This window comes from Pecten maximus, chromosome 19, assembly GCF_902652985.1.
Source record: "Pecten maximus chromosome 19, xPecMax1.1, whole genome shotgun sequence".
Classification (NCBI taxonomy): domain Eukaryota; kingdom Metazoa; phylum Mollusca; class Bivalvia; order Pectinida; family Pectinidae; genus Pecten; species Pecten maximus.
In genome coordinates this window covers 29,353,130-29,372,391 of record NC_047033.1, presented here as the reverse complement: position 1 = coordinate 29,372,391, position 19,262 = coordinate 29,353,130, and the positions used below count along the sequence as shown (strand labels likewise).

The window sequence follows — 19,262 nt, the reverse complement described above, 5'->3', positions numbered from 1 at the left end:
GAAACCTTCACACTCTACCCTTTATAATGGAAACCTTCACACTCTACCCTTTATAATGGAAACCTTCACACTCTACCCTTTATAATGGAAACCTTCACACTCTACCCTTTATAATGGAAACCTTCACACTTTACCCTTTATAATGGAAACCTTCACACTCTACCCTTTATAATGGAAACCTTCACACTCTACCCTTTATAATGGAAACCTTCACACTCTACCCTTTATAATGGAAACCTTCAAAAGCTACTGTCTACATGGAAACTTTTAAAAGTTTGCTTAAAAAACGACAAATCACTGTACAAAGTGATGTGTTTCAAACCACTCTTTAATAGAATAATTCAAAATGACTACCAGAAAAGAAATCACGTATAGCAGTCGGAACCCCTTGTCATTTTCTCCGAAACAACGTTCGCAGACGGAGGCGAGGTGTTCCGATTGCACGTATAGTTGTGTGAAATGCTGACTTTCAGATTAAGTTTCTCTCTTTTTTCATATAGTGCTATTAACTCTGAAAAAGTATATAAAGTGTTCATTGTATCATCGAATATTATCAAATAAGTATTGTAATGACACGGAACACAGGAAAATAATGTGAGTTTGTTTGTTAGCCTCTACCCCTTATATGCCACCATCACTTTGTCACCACTCCACTCAATATCCCCTACTCTTCTGTCACGCCCTCCCACTCTGAAGACCCTTTCCTGCGTCACCCTTCTGAATCAACAGCCCCTACCCCTCTGTCACGCCCTCCACTTCCAAAGACTCTTCACGTGTCACCCTTCTTAATCTATAGCCCCTAAATTTCTGACACCCTCTCCTCCATAGCCCCTACCTCTACCCCCTCTAATTTATAACCCCTACCCCTCTGCCCCTCCAATTTATAATCCCTACCCCTCTGTCACCTCTCACCTCCATAGCCTCTACCCGTTTGTCATGCCCTCCCCTTCAACAGCCCCTGTCTATCTACGGCTTCCTTCCCTCATGTCTGTGCAATCAGTTGATTTTATCAAAATACCAATTTAAATGCTTTGTCATTTGAATTGTACCTACCATGCTACCCAATTGTGTAACTCTGAATGCCATTACAGCTTGTATAAAGAAAACTCGGTCTTATTACTAGATAGCTGTCAGTGGAGCTTGTTTCATTGTACCGTTAACATTGTGTTATATGTTAAGGTGGTTTGTGTTCTAAAACACAGATAGATAATATATTACCCCAATGTTGATTTGTCTTTCAGAAAGGTATTTCAAGTGACTAATTAGCAATGATTAGCAATAATCATTGGTTGTTTTAGGATCGTACGTTACTGGAAAGTCCACCATGTCCCCATAACACCATTGTTTACAGCACTAACACTAGGTTATGTTGGATCAGATACTTATGCCCTATGAGTTCAATAGAATTGTTGACTAAAGTTAACTACCTGTGTCTGAATGTTGACATTTCGGACTTCTTCTGTCTGGAAAGGTCAGCAACTACCCTTTTTATAGGGGGGTGGGGGGAGGGCTTAATTGTAAATCACCTAAGTGTCCGCCTCTGTCCCTTCGCTGTTATAACTTTGTGTTCTTGATATCTTATCAACTCTATTAAATCATATTCACATCACATCATCAAGGTCTTGAAGGTCAAAGGTCATTATTGACCACTTCAAAATGAAAACTTGTGTTTATAAATAAGTAAATAAGTAAGTTGACTGTTTATGAATTTTTGTTATACTTGTCACGCATATTTTTGTAGTTTTATCAATCCAAAAGAAGAAAATCGTCTGAATAGCCAGAACGTCTTTTCACCAAATCCCTCTCCTTTTTCAGAAATAAGGAAGTTTTGTTCGTGTTTTGATAGCCACTACCCTTCTGTCACCATACCCACTCAATAGCCACTACCCTTCTGTCACCATGTATACCCCTCTGTTATGCCCTCCCCTCTGAAGTTCCTTCCCCGGGTCGTGTCAGCTTTCCCAATCAATAGCCCATACATCTTTATCACCCTCCCCTCCATAGCCCCCTCCCCACTTTAATCCTTCCACTTAATAACCCCTATCCCTCTGCCACCCTCCCCTCTACAGCCTCTATACCCTCCCTTCCCTCCACAGCCCCTATACCCTCTAGATCTCTCAGCCCTCTACTTTATAACCCCTACCCCACTGTTACCTTTCACTCCATAGCCCATATCCCTTTGCCATGCCCTCCTCTTCCATACCCCCTTTCCACCCAGGCCTTCCTTACCAATGTCTGCGTAATCAGTGGCTTTCATCAAAAGACCAAATCATATGCTTTAACATTTGGAATATATATTGTTATCCAATTGTGTAACTCTGAATGACAATGCAACTTGTATAAAGGAAAGGCGGTCTTATTACTAGACAGTCGTCAGTCGAGCTTGTGTGATTGTACTATTCATATTGTGTTACATGTTATGGTGGTTTGGGGTCTAAAATACAGATAGATCACAGGTGCCTGACTCGTTTTTATAAAATAATAACATATAGAGTACATATAAATTGATATGTACTCTATATGTTATTATTTTATAAAAACGAGTCAGGCACCTGTGGATAGATCATATATTACCTCGATGTTTAAGTGACGTGTCAGAAATGTATGTCACGTGATTAATAAGCAATGCTTATTGGTTGGTTTAGGATCGTACGTCACTGGACGGTCCACCATGTCGCCATAACACCGGTGTTTACAACACTAACAACAGAACGAGTCGGGTGAGATACCTATGTCTACCTGTGTATACAGAGATCACCATTGGACCTATGTCTTAAAGAGAATTGTTGACTAAATTGGACTATCTGTGTGTGCATATTGACATTTGGAGTTTTTCTGCCATAACGACTTCCCGTGTAAAAAGAATTAATCTGCTAAGAAAATATATTTTAGTTATGTATATTTTACACAGTTTATCAGTTTAATGATTGGAATGAAGAACATGCTTGTGACCGGAAAATTTATGACTGAACCCCCACGGGGATCACTGATGTAGTATGTATTACCACTGTATGCTCTCTAATAGAGAGAAAACAATTTCCTATTTGGTTATATATCAAAATTATCATGTATATACTGTATACCCCGACTTCATTGAGAGGGTAAATGAAAATCACCTTATTGTCCGCCTCTGTCCCTCCGTTCGTTATACAAATGTGTACTGGATATCGTATCAACCCTTCGTTACACATAGAGATTTGATATTTAGCACGCCTCAATAATCATTCTCCTCTATCAGCCCCTCCCTTCCATAGCCACTACCATTCTGTCCTTCCACCTCGATAGCCAATACCCTTCTCCCTCCCCCTCGATAGCCCCTATCCCTCTGTTATGCCCTCTCCTCTAAAGTTCCTTCCCCGGGTCGTGTCAGCTTTCCCAATCAATAGCCCATACACCTTTATCACCCTCCCCTCCATAGCTCCTTCCCCACTTTCATCCTTTTACTTAACCACTATCCCTCTGCCATCCCTCCCCTCCACAGTCACTATAACCTCTAGATCTATCAACCCTCTACTTTATAACCCCTACCCCACTGTTACCTTTTCACTCCATAGCCCCTATCCTTTTGCCATGCCCTCCTCTTCCATACCCCCTTTCCGCCCAGGACTTCCTTACCAATATCTGTGTAATCAGTGGCTTTCATCAAAAGACCAAATCATATGCTTTGCTAATTTAAATGTATATATATTGTTATCCAATTGTGTAACTCTGAATGACAATGCAACTTGTATAAAGTAAAGCCAGTCTTATTACTAGATAGCTGTCTGTCGAGCTTGTGTGATTGTAGTAATAATATTGGGTTACTTGTTATGGTGGTTTGGGTTCTAAAATACAGATAGATCATATATTACCTTAATGTTTAAGTGACGTGTCAGAAAGGTATGTCACGTGATTAATAAGCAATGCTTATTGGTTGGTTTAGGATCGTACGTCATTGGACGGTCCACCATGTCTCCATAACACCGGTGTTTACAACACTAACAACAGAACGAGTCGGGTGAGATACCTATGTCTACCTGTGTATACAGAGATCACCATTGGAACTGTGTCTTAAAGAGGATTGTTAACTATATTGGACTATCTGTGTGTGCATATTGACATTTGGAGTTTTTCTGCCATAACGACTTCCCGTGTAAAAAGAATTAATCTGCTAAGAAAACATATTTTAGGTATGTATATTTTACACAGTTTATCAGTTTAATGATTGGAATGAAGAACATGCATGTGACCGGAATATTTATGACTGAACCCCCACGGGTATCACTGATGTAAAATGCATCACCACTGCATGCTCTCCCCTCGATAGCCAAAACCCTTCTGTCACCTCCTCAACCTCGATTATCCCTACCCTTTTGTTCCCTATACCTCGATAGCTACTTCCTGTTTGTAACATTTCCACCAAGATAACCACTACCATTCTATTATCCCCTCACCATTTGATCTCCACTACTCCTCTTTCACCTCTCCTCCTCGATAGTTACTACCTCTCAAAAGTATTCCCTCAATCGTGATAGCCACTATCCGTTTTGTCAACTCTCCATCTCAAAAACCCTTCATTTTCCTTTAAAAAATATCCCTTATCTGTCACCCCTTCCAATCATGATCTCCCCTATACCTTTGTCATCGCTACCCTCAATAGCCCCTACTCCTTTGTCACTCCTTCCCACTCGAGAACCACTACCCTTGTGTAACCTCTCCCCAATCGATAGCCACTACCCTTTTGTCATCCCTCCCCACCCGATAGCCACTACCCTTTATCTGTCATCGTCACAACTCAATAGCCTTACTCCTCTGTCACGCCCTACCTCCAAAAAGCATTTTCTCAATATCACCTCTCCACTTCATAACTCCTAGCCCCTCTGTCACCCCTCCACTTCATAACCCCTAGTCCTCTGTCACCCCTTCACTTTATAACCCCTAGCCCTCTGTCACCCCTTCACTTCAAAACCCCTAGTCCTCTGTCACCTCTCCACTTCATAACCCCTAGTCCTCTGTCACCCCTCCACTTCATAACCCCCAGTCCTCTGTCACCCCTTCACTTTATAACCCCTAGCCCTCTGTCATCCCTTCACTTCATAACCCCCAGTCCTCTGTCACCCCTTCACAATATAACCCCTAGCCCTCTGTCACCCCTCCACCTCATTACTCCTAGTCCTCTGTCACCCCTCCACTTCATAACCCCTAGTCCTCTGCCACCCCTTCACTTTATAACCCCTAGTCCTCTGTCACCCCTTCACTTTATAACCCCTAGCCCTCTGTCACCCCTCCACTTCATAACTCCTAGTCCTCTGTCACCCCTCCACTTCATAACCCCCAGTCCTCTGTCACACCTTCACAATATAACCCCTAGCCCTCTGTCACACCTTCACTTTATAACCCCTAGCCCTCTGTCACCCCTCCACTTCATAACTCCTAGTCCTCTGTCACCCCTCCACTTCATAACCCCTAGTCCTCTGCCACCCCTTCACTTTATAACCCCTAGTCCTCTGTCACCCCTCCACTTTATAACCCCTAGCCCTCTGTCACCCCTCCACTTCATAACTCCTAGCCCTCTGTCACCCCTCCACTTCATAACCCCCAGTCCTCTGTCACACCTTCACAATATAACCCCTAGCCCTCTGTCACCCCTCCACTTCATAACTCCTAACCCTCTGTCACCCCTTCACTTTATAACCCCTAGTCCTCTGTCACCCCTTCACTTTATAACCCCTAGCCCTCTGTCACCCCTCCACTTTATAACCCCTAGCCCTCTGTCACCCGTCCACTTCATAACTCCCAGTCCTCTGTCACCCCTTCACAATATAACCCCTAGCCCTCTGTCACCCCTCCACTTCATAACTCCTAGCCCTCTGTCACCCATCCACTTCATAACCCCTAGTTCTCTGTCACCCCTTTATTTTATAACCCCTAGCCCTCTGTCACCCCTCCACTTCATAACCCCTAGTCCTCTGTCACCCCTTCACTTTATAACCCCTAGCCCTCTGTCACCCCTCCACTTCATAACTCCTAATCCTCTGTCACCCCTTCACTTCATAACCCCTAGTTCTCTGTCACCCCTTTATTTTATAACCCCTAGTCATCTGTCATCCCTCCACTTCATAATCCCTAGTCCTTTGTTATGCCCTGCCCTTCCATACACATACATGTAAAACTCTTCATATTTGGCACACTTAGGTTGCCCTACTTCTCTAACAACGCATCGCCTTCAATAGCCACAACCCTTCTATCACCCTTTTCCACTCAATAACCACTTCCTTCCTGTCAACCCTCCCCACTCGATACCATCTATTTTTGTCACTTGTCCAACTCGATAGCCACTACTCCGCTGTCGCCCCTCTACCTGGATAACAGCTATCCTTTTGCTCCTTTAAAACCACAACCATTCTAGCATACCTCTCCCTCGATAGCCACTGCCCTTCTATCACCCCTCCCCCTCGATAGCCACTAACCTTCCCAACTCGATAGCTCTATCTCTTTGTCTTCACTCCACTCGATAGCCCCTATTTCTCTGTCACGCCCCCTTCCCCCAAGCCCTTTCCTCATGTCAAAACCCCTCCCTTCGATAGCCACTACCATTCTGTCCTTCCATCTCGATAGCCACTTTCCTTCTGTCACCATCCCCACTCGATGTACACTACCAATTTGTCACCTCTCAACCCCGATATCTAGTATCCTTTTCTCATCCCTCCCCTTTATGAGCCCTACCCTTCCGTCTACCCTCGTCCTCGATAGCACATACCCTTCTGTCACCCCTTAAACTCGATAATCCTACCAACTCTGTCATCCTTCCACTCCATAGTCTCAATTCCTTTGTTATGCCCTTCCCTTCATACACAAACATGTAAAAAACAAAAAACTTCATATTTGGCACACGTAGATAGTCCATCTTCTCCAACAACGCATTCCCCTCGATAGCCACTAAGCCCTCTGTCACCCCGTGTTCCCTGATAACATCTTCCTTTCAGTCTCCCCCTTGATAGCCACAATCCTTCTATCACCCCCCCCCCCCCCCCCCCCCCCCCCCCCCCAATAACTAATACCCTTCTATCAACTACCCTTCTGCCAACTCCCCGTCTCAATAGTCCATTCCTTAATAGCCCCAATTCCTTTTTTGATACCTGCCCCTTTAGCCAATAGCCTTTCCCCAAGTAGCCCCTACTCGTCTCCCCCCTCCACTTCATAACCCCTACCCCTTGTCACCTCTCCAATCCATAGCCTCTACCTGTTTGTCATGCCCTTCCCTTCCATAGCCCCTGTCTATCTACGGCTTCCTTCCCTATTGTCTGTGTAATCAGTTGATTTTATCAAAAGACCAATTTAAATGCTTTGTCATTTGAATTGTGCCTATCCTACTACCTAATTGTGTAACTCTGAATGACATACAACTTGAACAAAGAAAAGTCGGTCTTATTACTAGATAGCTGTCAGTCGAGCTTGCGTAATTTTACTATTATGTTGCATTGTTATTGTGGTTTGGGTTCTAAAATACTGACATACAATATATAGCCTCAATACTTAAGTGTAAATTAATTATCATAAGCTCACGGTTGAATTAGGATCGTACGTCACTTGACGGTCCACCATGTCTCTATAACACCGGTGTTTACAACACTAACACAAGGACGTGTAAAGAGATCGCCATTGGACCTGTGTCTTAAAGGGAATTGTTTACTAAATTTAACTATCTGTGATATTAATAACTAAACCCCCACGTGTATCACTGATGTAGTATGTATCACCACAGCATGCTCTCTCAAGGAAAAAAAGCTTTGGTTTATATCAAAATCTCTCTCTGTATAAATATACCCACACGTCATTGAGGGGGTAAAAGGAAATCACCTAAACGTTTGAATCTGTCCCTCTGTTTGTTAGAACCTTTTGTATCTTATCAGCCCCAGTAGTTTATATTCACATCACATCATCAATGTCAGAGTTAAAGGTCAAAGGTCATAATTGTCCACTTTAAAATGAAAGTTTGTGTATAAGTCTATCTGTTGAACCCCCCAACAGATTTGGTTTTTAGTCACATCATAGCATCACGTCATGAAGTTCTACACTTTATTAGATTTTGGTGGCCATTATTACCCATGCAACAAAGAGGTATGGCGCATATTGGCATGTTTCGACCTAACAGTGACCGTTTTGTCCTGTGATCATGTCTGGATGTACATCCATTTTCTTTTTTCAGCAATTTTTGGTTGTTATAGTAGCCAGGCAACTGTTCACAGGTTGTTTGGTATGGCCAATAGGTCATCAGTGTTTTTCATTAAAACTTTGCAAGTATATACACACACAATTGTCATATTTCTCAAAACAATTTATAGCACAGATGATTGGAAGATTGGGTACAAGTTAGTCATTAGTTTACAGTTCTAACTGGTCAAAAACAAAGATCAATATAACGTTCCTATTTCAATACATGAAAGAGAACATTGAGCTAATCATTATACTTACATTTCTTTTATCATAGGTTCAAATGTCAAGGTCACAGATATGAAAAAAATAGGTCGAAAATAAAAATCTCGAATTGAGCGATTTTCTCATTGCATATGAAAAAAAAAGATCCTATGAAACGGAATGAGAAAGTTTTATGATCATCGGATAACAAATGACGGAGATGTGACACTTTGATAAAAAAAGCATGACTTTTCCCGCCAAAATTAAACAATCAGGCAAAACTGCACTAAAATGTTTCAGCTCCTTAATCTAAACATATGTAGACTTTCAAAACTGTATTAGAAAGAATATTCTCTTTTGAAAGGGTGTGCAATGTTTCAAGGTCAAATCAGCAAACATAATACAGATATGGCAGAAATGGTTTCACGCAAGTATTCAAAATTGTGAAAATATTGCTCTTTAAACGTTTTTCTTTCATTACTCACATACAGACTAGATGATCAGTACATATACAGTTATACAAATGGTTGATGTTTACCTTTGACGTTTAAGGTCACGATCCTGAAACCTAAAGTGGAATTGGATTTATTTTATTTTCTTGTAATGGAGGCGGTTACTTCAGTCATGTTTCAATCATCTACGGGACGTGACGTCACAACAGGTCATTTTGCACTTTCTTTTGATTCAAGGTTCTATTTGTTCTTGGCATCAGATTATTAAGAGGAAAAGAAGAAAGAAGGGGAAAATAGAGAGAAGATCAGTGTGACATATAACCAATAAAAATGTTTCAAAGTTGGGTGTCAAGATCCCTTTGGGATCTCTTGTATACAGGTTTTTGACACAAACGTAAGTTTGAGTCTATGTCAGCGCTTTTGAGGGTAGCTGACAAAATCTACGATGCCTTCTGGCGGATACTGCTGTTGGCCAATCTAAACGTTGCTTTACAGTAACTCCGTAATGCTATGCAGTAAATATTTGTTTAACTTCACGATAAAAAATGACATACAGTAAAGTTCAGCTATTAAAAAAAATCACCTTTTGTTTTGTTGTATTTTAGAAGCTGACAGGACAATGTTTTTTTTTTCGTTCGCTCTGACAACTTCCACTGCCACTTCACAATCATATTCTATCGCAAAAAAAAAAAAAAAAAAAATAGTCCCGTGACTTACAGAGTTAAATGCAAAACTGCAGTTTCGTTAGATATATGACAAAACAACAGAACCTCACAAAAAGATAGTTTTCAAAGTATTTAATTTAAGTATGTTCTGTCGATGATACGTAAGAATATTTTTTCCGCGTTGAACGCATTAGATTTCGCGCGGAATGATACAATCGACTTTTCGCAGGCGCCATATTGCTGCTTACCTGTGACCCGGAAGAAAAATCTACTAACATCACGCTGAATTTTCATCATCGTCATCTAGAAACGTGTTTTTTTTCTTTGGTGGCATGTTACTGAATGGGTTATAATATTGATAAAGTTTCGTCGGAATATCGTTGTTATTTTGTACATTGAAAATCACTCATCCAGTATCCGATTTTGTCCGCCATCTTTCAGTAATGTAAACAATAATAAAAGCAAGAGTAGGTGATCAAACCCAACTTTGACTGTCAGTTTCTCACTGAAATATTAACTTGCATGTGATTGATGTAGTCTGCAGATGGTTAGATTATATAGATGGGTTTTTTACGAAAGAAAAAAGTTGTCTATTCATCATGACAATATCACAAATAAAAAGTTAAATAAATTATCACTGAATAGGGTTTCGAAATGTCAAATGGACTTGTGAATATTAATATTGACTTCGGATCTATTGATTATATCCTACGTAATGCACATGAAGTTTTTCGTTTACAGAACGCGTACTGCATTAACGTGGCTGTCTGTATGCAGATGTAGACGTCACTGAAAATTTCATCTCTAATTATAGCGACTGATTCTTTTTTCTAATAATCGTGATGGTTAAAAAAATAGAAAATGATCTATATTACTTCATTATCATTTGAAATATTACATAACAGTCGAAGCATATTATAGAAAAGAAAGGGGTCTACGATGTACATCTACATAGACCTTTATTATGTTTGGTGAAGTTTTGAACGCTTCAGGGACGATTAAAGGGCAGTGACTCTTTAGAAAACACCATTTTTCATGGAAATGTACTGATTGCTAAATCAGAGATATTTAAAGGCAGTGGAAATGTTATATTCCTACATCTGCGGTTTTTTCTGTCTTAAATCATTTCAGCTTCTGAATTAAATTAACCTTTAAACTAATGCACAGTAAAGTATTGATAAATCAATGCAAATAATTTATTATAACTTAGATTTATTATTTTTTAATCTTTTTTTCTTTACAACACTATATATTATTTGATAATTACTAAGTTCATTATTCTTCTAAACAACAAAAATGTGTAAAACTTTTTTGTGTTGTGCATATATCCTATTGTGAAATAACTTGGCATGACTAAAGATAATAGTATTATCTTGATGGCTGTTACATACTATATCATAGGTTGAGTTGAATAATTATTTTTTTCTTATCAATTATGGTCAATGCCTTTATGGTGAAAACACGTTATTTTCATTTAAACTGTTAAGTCGGTTTAATGTTCAAATTCAGATTAATTTAATTAAAACAACTATTAATAATGTATATATGTGTTAACTTTTCTGACAAAGTCTTCAAGTAACCTGATTAAATTTGACAGAGAATCAAAATAAGTAATTTTGTTGTTAAAGGGACATCACGGTAAACCAATTTTTATTTTGTATTTTTTCGTATTATTGGGTATGTCTTTTAAAAAGATATCCTTATGAACAATAACCATTCGAATTTGATGAAATATGTACATAAAAAACATCAATTATTTATTATAAAAAGGTTATCACAATTTGTTGATCAATAGTCTGAGTATGCTAATTTTGTGACATATACGATAAAATGGCTTCCAATGTGAATCGACTGCGGTTGAAAACGATAACAGCTTCCGCAATGAAGAGAATAATAGGAAAATGGGTCAAACACAATCCTAGAATTAAACCGGGGAAACAGTACCATACAGTTCAAACATGAACAGCAGTAATACGGATGCTGCTTGTATTCTGCTTGATTGCTGGAAAGTAGGTGAAGACAATCTCGGTAATATTTACACAAAGTCGGTAATAGTTACACAAACTCAGTAATATTTATACAGTCTGTACCAGTACATCGCTACTGTCAGTATACTATATGTACAGTGTTTACATTTATTTGCACATAAATATGTGTGCCGGAATATATACAGAACATATAATTTAACATTTAAAACACTGTATAATATTGTTATCCAACTAACCCAGATGGAATATGTGTGTTGCCTCGATTTCAAAACAGTCACGTGATGATTTAAAAATAATTTCCGCGCTAAATTTAGAGGGGTATTCCTAACTAAATCGTGTGGTCAAGCTAGACATAGGGATCGACTGTGAACATTGGGACAGCACAGAAACATAACTGGAAAGGAAAAAAACACGTACATTCAATGAAAATAACAACGTTTTTACCGTGATGTCCCTTTAAGAATAGTGGGCTTAGTCATTTACAACTGTTTAGATTCTACTTAATAAGGTTTGATTTTTAACATCTTGGCAAATGTATCTTATCAATATCCAATTTAGTTTTAAAGATAAGCAGTACTTCCATTTTTATGAAAATAAGAATTACTTCAGTGTTCTAATAATTTAAACACATGAACAATTGATAGAAATACATTTCTATGAAAAGCATTCATAATGGACTTCGAAGAATGCTACTACATGTACAGTTCATCCAGTTTGGGCATTCGAACTACATTTTCATCTGACAGATGCTGCAGATTAAAAAAAAAACTCTGATTTTGAAATCGATGATATCAATACATCCAGTAAGTTATAGCTGCATTCACATCACACTAACATTAATTAACATAATATATATACCATACATATACATATGTATCATTCAGTTACAGTTATGTATATGGTTCATATACTATTGAGGAGAATATTTGATGTAATGTACATCAGTGAAAAACAAAATTCCACTTCAAATTGATTTGAACTGTACATGTGAATGAATGCATTTTTGTTGTATAGATTGTTTGTAGCTACACAGTATGGAGTGTAAACATATAACGTAGAGTGCTATATGAAAATCATGTTCACTCTAATGAGCGATTAAGAAATTGTCTCAAGTCTGAGCTGATATGAGCATGAAATTCTAAGTTTTGAATATAGTGCTTAGTTTAATGTGCCCGTCGTGATGGTAAACCCTGCCCTGTCTACATCCGCATTCTAGGCCTCCAGAGTCTGTTTATCAGACCCAGGTGTTTTTATTCCATTGCCAGTTCTTTTATCTTTATTTTGGTAATATCCCACCATTCAAGAATAGTTTCATACATGTCTATTTCTTTTATCCAATGTTTCCAGCAAGCTTCTAATGAATTTTGAAAAATATCACTTTTAATAACCTTTTCACTTAATTACCATGAACCTGGCCCTCTATCATGCAGACTCATATAAAAGTAATTTCATTGAAATAGACTTATGATCACTATAAGGACAATGTTTAATTTTTATATTACTCAATAACGATGATATATTTTCATGTGTTAGAATCATGTCAATTCGTGACTTTGATAGTCCACGTTGAAAAGTATACTGAACTGTAACTGGGTTGTGTATTTGCCATATGTCCTGTAAGCTGTAGGTAGCAATCAATGTGTTTAATTCATTACAACCTATGTCATCCATATTTTGGTTTGAATTCCTATCTTTTGACTTATCCAGAACACAATTAAAATCACCAATTAAAATATTTTCAGTATTATTATCAGTTATGATGAGCCTACCCAGTGTGTTAAAAAAAATGCTTCCTTTCATTCCTTTTATTTGGTGTGTAAATGTTAATAATCTGAAAGGTTTTATTTTCTGTTGACATTTTATAGGATAAAATTCTCCCATGGTTATCTCTCAAATTTTCGGATATTTGTATGTAAGATTCTATTTTTCTAGTAAATAGAATGGCAACACCTCTCGATTCGGTTGTTCCATTATTCCAAATACTTTCTCCACCTGTTATATATATCCTTCCATTCATTTTTCCATTTTACAACATCCGAATCTACACAGTGTGTTTCTTGTATACAAATAATATCAATTTTTCTACTTTTCATCCAGTGCATTAATCTTGCTCTCTTGCTACTATTTCTCATACCATTTACATTTAAGCTAGCACATTTTAAAGTATTATTAGACTTCATTGTAGCATATTACTTTTTTCTCATACCGTTTACACTTAAAACATTTTAAAGTATTGTTATTATATATTATACACTTATTTGAATAAAGCTGCATTATCACGATCAAACAATCAGCAAACTTAGTTAGATAATCATTTAACCTCTCTTTACCATAATACACCATCATCGTTATGCTAAACATGATAGAAAAATATAGGTTCATTCCAATAGATATAATGATTATATATACAATGTATACATGACGGGTCAGTGGTCTACCTCTTTTTGACTATAGCTTATTGTGATCAGATCTAGATCCATTCGTCATTTCTAGAAGATTTAGACAATTGTCTGTCTTCTGGTGGTGGTGTTGTCATGCTACTGCGAAAGCGTTTTCTAACATTTGGGGTGTTAAAAGACAATCTGGCCGACGGAGTGAAATCAGAATCAGCAAAAGAGTCATATTCATGATTTTCTCCGCGCCAGCTTTGTTAACATGGACACCACTTACTCCTATACGTATATGAGGTCTTATTCCACCTGATTACATTGGTGGATATTGCGACCTCTAATCACCACCGCACATAAAACCTGTTGCTGTGACCCACCTAATGAAAGTCGTTTAAAAGTTATCTTTACTCACATTTCATATAATCTGACCTACCTTATTCTATTTATCTATCATAAATACACAAAGTCACACAACATGTGTCCATATCTTTATCAAAGATCAGTTATTATTAGCCTCTTTTGTCATTTAAGCGTAGGTCCCATTTGTATATACCGCCATACTTGTTTTGATTGTGACCTCTCGAGGTTATTTCCGGTTTATCCAAATATAGACTTGAAATAGACGAAACAAACGAAACGCTGTAAAAATATTTAGACTGGATTACCTGCTTTAGTACCATTTCTCTCCACTAGGTTGCGCTCATGATACTATTTTCGAAGCGAAGCCTAGCGGAGAGTAGAAAAACTACGGCAGGTAATCCAGTCTATGAAAATATTACGCTACGTTTTCCGTTTTATTTGCATTCAATATTTTATAATAACCGGAACAGCAAAGTTGTTTTAGTGACCAAATATTTGAACACAGTAGGTTGCAAGTGAATTATTGTGGATATAATAATATTTAAGAGGTGTCCATCAACAGTTTGTGCATAAATGGATTGATACTTCATCAACAAGTAAGCGTACACATATTTGTTAACATGAATTATCGCTTTAAATGGTTTATGACACTTTTTTCGTCGCGCCCTAGAATCGGGGCGCTGGCAGCTACAAGAAAAACACGCTGAGGGGATATGAGGTAACATGACAGCCTGTCAAAAGTTTCCTGTCGTGTAAACCTCTAATAGAGAGCGCAGCTCGAACGGGCGAAGCCCGTTCGCGTAGCGAACTTATTGATAGAGATGTCTCGGAAACCCCCCCCCCCCCCCCCCCCCCCCCCCCTTTTTTCCCCAATATACTTAGAGTTCAAAAATTTCTCAGTAACCGGAAACAGGAAGTCACGACAAGATCCAGTGTTGCGCAAGACTGTATTCAAAGTCACATTCTCGGATGATAACAAAATATCAACATTTTAAAAATATGCAAATGTTTGACTTCACACTAGTTAGAATTTGTTAATGAAATTTATCTCGAACAATTTCTTAATTTTTTATATTCAAAACGTAACGGTATAATTTTCAACGAAAATATTTCCGGTGTTTTACGAGTGCAGCTCTAGACTGGATTACCTGTCTTAGTACCATTTCTCTCCGCTAGGTTGCGCTCATGATACTATTTTCGAAGCGAAGCCTAGCGGAGAGTAGAAAAACTACGGCAGGTAATCCAGTCTAGTGCAGCTCCGGTCCGTTCGAGTTGCATACAAGTTTACCAAATATAGCACAGAAAATAAAGAGGACTTCCGAATTTGTTTGTTGTCGTCTGCTGCTCGTCCCCGGGATCATGAAGCAGACTTAAGTCTAAGACTAAACTTGGACTTAAGTCTTAAGATTTTACTTGGCTAAGACCGCAATCTTAAGTGGATCATGAAACGTGCAAAGCATAATCTTAGCTGAGACTAAACTTAAGTAAAAATGTTGTTACTGTTATGGCAACGCACGCACTGATTCGCGTATTTACGGTAATTTATCGTAGCTCTTCAATGCGGGAAACCACGTTGCTGCATGTAAATAAATCGAAAGAAGATGGGGAGCGCACCTTGCATAAAGCTAATTCAAATCTGTGTTCAGTTTTTGAGGTATGTATAGCAGCAAGACCCTGTTGAATGTCACACAAAGAACAGTGTAAGAATATTATTTCCTCGAACTTGTCCGCGCCAACCGACAGCGCCCGTCATAATTATATTGACTAACTTTGTTGGAGTAGCTTCGTTATTGGTACAGTTGGTTAACGACAAACACATACCCTTTATTGATACTGCTACTATTGAATTAAATTATATTTAGTATCCCATATAACAACTTACATAGACTTGTCTACTGCATCACTACTTTAAAATAATTTTGAGAGGCGCAGTAGGCTGTTTAACAGTCGAATAAATACGTAGAATTTCCATGGATATCGGCCGACAATGTCGTCATAGTTTAAGTTTGAAATTTTTACTGAGTTTGTACATCAGTCATAACATTCAGTTTTATGAAATGAATATAATATAGCTAAAATAAATTCAAAATTAGACGAGAAAAAAATCTGTACACTTCTCGCTGCGAAACTTATATGCTTTGAAAACAGTCTGCTTTTGAAGCTTGAAAAATATTCACAAGTTTACTAAATTAAAGTCTTTAGTAAAGAAATATCTTTGACAATGTGTGCTTGATTGATGATTGGTTATGAGAATGGTAATAAATGTAGGCTAATTGATAATTACCCCTCAGATGATATGACCTTTTTTTTTTTTTTTTTTTTTTTTAAATATTTTTGTGTTTCATTAATAAATTAATCATGTTTTTTAGGCTCCTTGTTGATCCAGTGTCATTAGTTAACCACCACAAGGAATCATATTGAAGATCCAGTAAGGCAGATTATCCGTCCATGTGAAGCTTATCCAACATCTATGCAATGGCCACGTCACAAGACACCCTTTTAGACAATGTATATAGCATGTTGGAACAGTATTGTGGGATTTAAGTGTTTGAATGTTGTGGTAGCAGTTTGGGAAAATAAGGCTCATGTTTTAAATATGTAAACATAACCAGTTCACCCTGCATATATCCTTTAAAAAAGTATTATATTTGTACTCTTTACAACACAGTAGGCCTGGTGAAGGATAAGGAAACTTGATTTAGAAATTTTTTAGATCTGTGAAAACCATGAAAACCACATAAAAAAACCTCAAATAAAATGCAAAATATCATGATTTTGGCCCAGAATGATACAATTTCCTACTCAATTTCAAACACCTATTGAAATTAGCATCCCAATGACATATTAAATGTTGTGTTGACAATTATATGTTCATCATTAGGATATCATGCTATTTTACCTTGTCTACAAGATCTGATCTCAAACATGATTTTTCTTAACAAATATAAAGCCAGTATATACTAGTTATAGCAATATACCAATTAGACTATAGTATACATTTTATTCGGCATAGCTGTCTAATTTTGTTTTGGCCCCGGATATGACGTGACAGGTGAAGTTACTGATCAAGATGAAGTATGTGATATTAGTAAATGTAGCGTTCAATGCAAAATGCAGATATATGCAGTTAAAAATGAAACAAAGTTAAGATTGAATGCAAGTTAAATAAGTGGATGTATCTTTTCAAATAACACATTAATAAAATCATATTCCTGATTCAAATACAGTCTTGTTATTTAAAAAAAAATGATTTAAACTGATCTAATTTTGTTATCCGTGCTGAAACGCATTGGTTCGTGGATTTATTTCACCAGCAGTATTACATTATAACCACCAGCATTAAAACTATGCCGTTAACTTTTTTAAAGATATTTCTTGTTTTTAAATAATCCCTGGGTCTTCCCACACCCCTAAGGATTCTGGACTTCATTTTTTGGTTTTACCTTTGAAGCAGTTGAGGTCCTTTCCCAATATCCATATCACATCAACATATATAAAGCATTTTGGTGTTTGGTCAAATCCAACCAGGTAAGCGATACAGGCCGCTGGGCCGCTTGTTTGTTGTTACCAGTATAGTATGGTATTTATCCCAATAGTAAAGTGACTATAACATATGTTGCTTCATTCTGTGTTTTCTCATTTCCAATAACACACACACACATCACCACCCTTCCCATCATGTTAAAGTTTCAACAATTTTTTTGTCAACTTAAAATTACTTCAGTTATTTTATTGTTATACAAATGTATTTGAAGATGACAACAGCAAAATTTGTCTGTAGGTGATTTCGAGTTAAAATAGGTTGGTTAGAGGGGGGGTATCAATATCCCATGGCCATGGTGAAATGAGCCCTTTAAACAAACAACTGGTAGTCTGACTGCAGAATCTAACTTTGAGGTATTTTATGATATATCAAATACATGTACTGTTAATCTTAAACTGCAATTATATTCTGAAATACTGTATTTTGTTTTCATTTCAGAAATTCATGTTCAAAAGATTCCATATTATTATGATCTTTAAGAATATTTTTTTAATTTGAAGATTAACTATAACCACCATAATGTTAGTAAACTGAACAATGTCTTTAGATTGTAGAAATTCTACATTTTACTAAATGTGACAGATCTACTTCTCCATTAGATTTTCCATATACATGCATTTCTTACCAATATCAATATAGGGTTATTTTCTATAAATAATTATTATTTCCTTGTATTAAAATTAATGTTGATATTGTCTTTTCAACCTGCTTTTCAAATTATTTAAATCTTTAAGGAATTCCTAATTTTAATAATCCTATTAATAATCAATAAATAAGTTAGCATGTGTAATAACTGTAACAATAACAGTTAATGTTGTTTTAAGATACACTGTATGTGAATTATAGATACTTATACTATGGCAGGAGATATGATGAATATTGAACAGCTGAAAGTATTGAATGATCCCTCACAATATTTTAAAACTCTCTCGTCAAAAAATTCTTCATAAATTGTAAAATAAATTGTACATGAAGGAGACTTCCACATTATCTCCCTCCATCCCCCCTAATCAACATCCCATCTCTGCTCTTCTTAAACTCCTATTTTCAAAAATTTAAATCACTTAATTTAAATTCAAATGTCATCTTGTGTGAATATTTGTGTTGTATACTGTTTTTGGGAAAGGGCTGTTGGAAAACATGTGCCTGATCCCCGTTGTATATGTATGATACAATAAAATATGTTTAAATCAAAAGTATTGTTTGGATTGATAATCATAGGGACAGTTTTCCTTTGAAAAAACAAGTGATGAATTTGGACAATCTTCAATTCATACATGGAACATGAGTTAATTAAGATATCAATAGATGTGTGTGTGTTGTAATTGTAGCTGAAAATGTAGATCTACGCAAAGGAAAAATGGCTCTATGCTAATGATAAAATTGAGTTTTCAAAATCCAATTAACATTTCTGAACTTTTTTTCATTAATGCATTGATATTTTTTTAAAAGAAAAAAACAATAAG

The 19,262-nt window shown here is 37.1% G+C and overlaps 1 protein-coding gene across 1 annotated transcript in view; it reads left to right on the top strand.

Annotated features, from left to right (window-relative positions):
* Nucleotides 1-3,923: 3,923 nt before the first annotated feature.
* LOC117317510 overlaps nt 3,924-19,262 on the top strand; it is a 64,561-nt gene continuing 49,222 nt past the window's right edge. Inside the window, exon 1 of the mRNA XM_033872325.1 lies at nt 3,924-4,169. The gene's annotated coding sequence lies outside the window, so the exon portion shown is untranslated. The remainder of the gene's footprint in view (nt 4,170-19,262) is intronic.